Source organism: Branchiostoma lanceolatum, chromosome 11 (assembly GCF_035083965.1).
Source record: "Branchiostoma lanceolatum isolate klBraLanc5 chromosome 11, klBraLanc5.hap2, whole genome shotgun sequence".
NCBI classification, from domain to species: domain Eukaryota; kingdom Metazoa; phylum Chordata; class Leptocardii; order Amphioxiformes; family Branchiostomatidae; genus Branchiostoma; species Branchiostoma lanceolatum.
The window spans coordinates 14,533,204-14,537,566 of record NC_089732.1 but is presented as its reverse complement, the minus strand read 5'-3'; positions in this window follow the sequence as shown (position 1 = coordinate 14,537,566).

The following is a 4,363-nucleotide window of genomic DNA, read 5'->3' as shown; positions in this document are numbered from 1 at the left end:
TCTAAGCAACCCTCACCTTTTATACCTCCAGACCCACGCTAACCTTTAGCCCCTGTTCAAACCACTTGTACGGTCGTTAGGTATAAAACTACACATGTAGCTGTGTACGTATAGCGTGTTTCCACTTTCAAAAGGATTTTACGATCTACCTGTATTAGTGCTGTCAAAGAATGTACGTTTTATGTCAGAATTTTTTAGTCTTGTATTGTTTTACCTTTTCTTTGTTGCGCTACGAGAATGGCACTCTCCCGTCATAAAGTAGGTTCACTGTTCCTTAAGTGCTTAAGGGTTCAAGGTCCGGTAATAGTAACTGCTGACGAGTGAACGCCCCCTGTCTGGCTATAGTAAAAAAAAAAAAACTATTTACAGCGTATTTGCAAAAGATAAAAATCATGTTCAGACTAATGAACGTGTCTCTGTAATCAATGATTTACGGAAAGTCGCGACTGTTTTTTACGTGAAGCTTTGTTAAGTGTGTGATAAAGGCGCGGCGTTCCAATGTCACCTTAGTGACGGGCTGTCCCAGTATGTAGTTTGTCAAGTTTGTACAGCGATTAGGACAGGGCCGAGGACAATGTGTCTTTCATGGACTGTGTGCATGTAAATGTATGCTACGCAATTCACGGTGTATAATAATCTCCAAGTAGATCTCCACGGTGCTAAAATCGTACAAGCTAGCCAGAGAAGCTCTATATATAGTCAGCCAAGGAAGTTGTCAGGCACCGTCGGCAATAAAAACTCCCTCTGCTAGTTGGATACGGTCTTTGCAACCGTTGGATCTGCTTGGAGATTAGGTGTATAGTGCGACATGTGTATTGTTTCAGAGACATCTCGGAGGTTATGTAGAAATGTTTCGTGTTTTATAGATTCAGATTTTATTCCGAGTCAAATGTGAACTGCAATTAAATCGGCAACACACTCACTTGGACTTTTTAATGTCATTTTTTTAGTGGCAATTGCTTCAAGTGAGGATTTTATGATTATGATTGCGTAGAGTTTTGGCGTTAGAGTGTTTGATTTCATCATCGATGACTGGTATTTTTGTATATGATTAGTATATCGAAGTTATTATATTATGTTTATCATTATGATTACCTTTGTTTATATTTATGCTCAGTTCATTTTTGGGATTGCTAGCGTTCTCTCTAATGTTAACAACTCGGCACAAAACTATCACACATTCAACTCAAATAAAAAGAAAAATTCAATACCAATTTACATTTATAAAAAGGCCCTGCAATCGCTAAGCTAACATAGCAAACCTGAAGTATATGTAGCACAAATACTTAACTCTAGTTTACGCATGTTTTGTAGCATTAAATACATCTTTCTAGCAGTTCATTTTACTGAAGAATGGGGGGTGGGGTCAAAATGTATACAACTAGGAAGATGCACTACATGTTGCAAAGAACGCGCGTAAATCTAGACTTATTCTGAGAAACGGATCTTCATATCTGCTTGGATATTGGCCAGCAAGACAATATACATTCCCTCAAATAGTTACATCTTTTATTTAGATATGTTTGTGATGCAGCCCTAGTATACACTCATCATACATCCGGACCGGCCATTTAACTAATAAATAGGTTCTTAAAGGCACCCAAAGTATTTTATGAGACTTGAAAAGTGGAAATATTCTAGTTGCTGTAATCTTTATAAAATTGACATTTAATGCCACTGTTTACCACATTTATCTGATAATTTCATATCAAAAGTGCTCAATAATAATAAGCCACATGGTATATATGAGATTCTTTTTTACTACATGGTGATCTCTATAGTTTCACGCGCCTGGTGTAATAGACCGATCCCATAGCCTTGCCCATCTTCGTCAAAACGTAGAAATGCAAAATAAAAACATAAAAATGCAAATATTTGACGGACATGCAGTCACTCTCTCATTGGTTGAACCGCTGATTGTGATGGACAGTCAGGATCAGTCCATTAGGGCTTGGATTTTCTATCAGTTCTCACCACACAACGACATCGTATCTTTGCTCCTTGAATGTCGATATGTAATGGTCTAGTATTATTGAAACTTACTATGTGTAGGAATGACTACGTGTAGAAATTGGAGTTTTTTTCAATCAAGTTTCAAGCCACATAAAATGCTCTAGGTGCCTTTAAAAATATGGAGTTGTGTATTGCCACATCAAACTTTAAAATAAAGGCGTGGAACTGTCGCTATTCTCCCCCCACCCCTCAAACAGACACACTTTCTAGACCGGTAATGCTAACTTTAACCGCTAGACGTCGCTTTCGTTGTACTTTGCAAGCCATCGTGCTGCATGCGAAATGGTAAAAGTTGTTGTCAATAAGAAATACTGAATATTTAATTGATGACGGTCTGTAGTATGTGAAACGTAACATTAGCCTGTGTTACACAATGTCTCGCTGTCAGGGGCTGGTTTGGTCGGTCAGTTTCTCGGGAGCGAGGTTACCCCTACACTGTAATGGGCTTAATAGAGCCTCTACTGTAAATGCATTTAATTTCGCGGTAGGGAGAAAATGAGGTGTTCGCGGTTGTTTTGAGTTCGCGTTTGAAACAATAGTAGTGCTACAGTCTTGGCGGGCATAACGTTTCGCGATGGTTTTAAGTTCGCGCTGAAGAGTTTGCCGCGAAAACCGCAAACATAAAACCACCAGAAACATTTCTGCATTTACAGTAGTAGCACTACAGTCATTGGTGGGCATAAGGTTTCGTTGTGGTTTTAAGTTCGTGCTGAATAGTTCACCGCGAAAAGCGCGAACATAAAACCACCGCGAACATTTCTGCATTTACAGATAACTGCCTGACCAATGGAAGGGTTACTAGAAGCTCTAGCTTGCTAGGAACTTTATTTGTGACAATTACAGGTTTGCGTAGCAAAACCTTTGTTGGAACCATTGGCATGTGAGGTGGCCGCCATCTTGAATTGTGACGTCACAGGGTCGCCATACCATTTTATTGGGAGGAGTGTTTTTTGGGGATCGCTAGCGTTCTCTCTATTTTTAACAAATCGGCTCACAACTATCACGTATTCAACTCAAATAAAAAGAAAAATTCAATACCAATTCATATTCATAAAAAGACCCCGTAATCACTAGACTAACATAGCAGACCTGAAGTATATGTACCACAAATACTTAACTCTAGTTCTATTTCTTTCTCGCCTACATGCCGAATTATGATTTAACATGTATCTAGCAGCACCAGCCATTGTTTAGTCAAATGATTGTGCCAAAATTTGATATCAATTTGTAGGATTAGCTTTCTAAATTTTGTAATGTACTTTCAAATTATTTGCCCTATTACAGGATTTCATCATTTAGACGACACGAAAGACGTCGACAGTCCTTGAAGTAATGATCTAATGAGTGTTACCTTGATGCACCGTTACAGAGACGCCACATTTGATGGTAAGAGCTGGGGTGAAAATTTGGTCGGAGAATAATTTGGGCGTCTAACAATAGCAACCTAGCTAGTACGTGTATGTGTGAATTAATATGTGAAGACCCCCAAAAGCGATTGAGAGGTTACTTATCTTCAATTGTAATCCATTCCCTTTTTTATTTTATTTATTTTATTTTTTGAAACAAAGATGGGGAAACATTAGGAAAGAAATCAGCATGCATGTATATGCAAATTATAGACCGTGTTCGATATTTGATAATTTTTTTTCTTCTTTTGTATTTTAAAGAAAACCATTGTATCTAATTTCGCTATGCTGACCGATATACGTATCCATATCCAGCCCCAACCGTCCTATACAATCAGTCCGGAGACTGCATACGGCGAGACAAGGGTAATGATTCTAATCTGACTAACGTTGCTATATAAGTTGAAGTTCCCCTGTTAATTCAGCTTTATCTAATCCAGATAATCCACATTCAAAATCATCATTTACGTGCGTCATATCTGAGATTATTGGAAGTCAGAGTCGTTTTCATTAAAGGAAACCCAAGCAATATTAAGGCCCGACTGAAATCGGATTTTAAAAGTCAATCTATCTAGTCATTTCTATACATGATTAGTTCAAACATCGCAATGTATAGCGACGTCCAAATACGGCGTCGCTGTGATGTGAGAACTTACTGAAAATCGTCGCCAGGGTTTTTGTGGGCTCGCGAAACCAAGGGAATCATCGGACGGCACGTTTTCGCGGGTTTGAAATGCTCTAAGTATGAAGTTATAACGCAAATCTGCTAAATAGTGTTAGGAAATGTCACTACCATAAAGATTTCAGCGTCTTTTTTTTTTTCTCCATATTTTGGGCCCTGATATTGCTTTGGTTGTCTTTAATCCATAGAGAAAAATGGGAGCTATGGGGCCTTGGCTGACTGGGGGAAATCGTCGACCGACCGTGTGACAGGGATTGCGTCA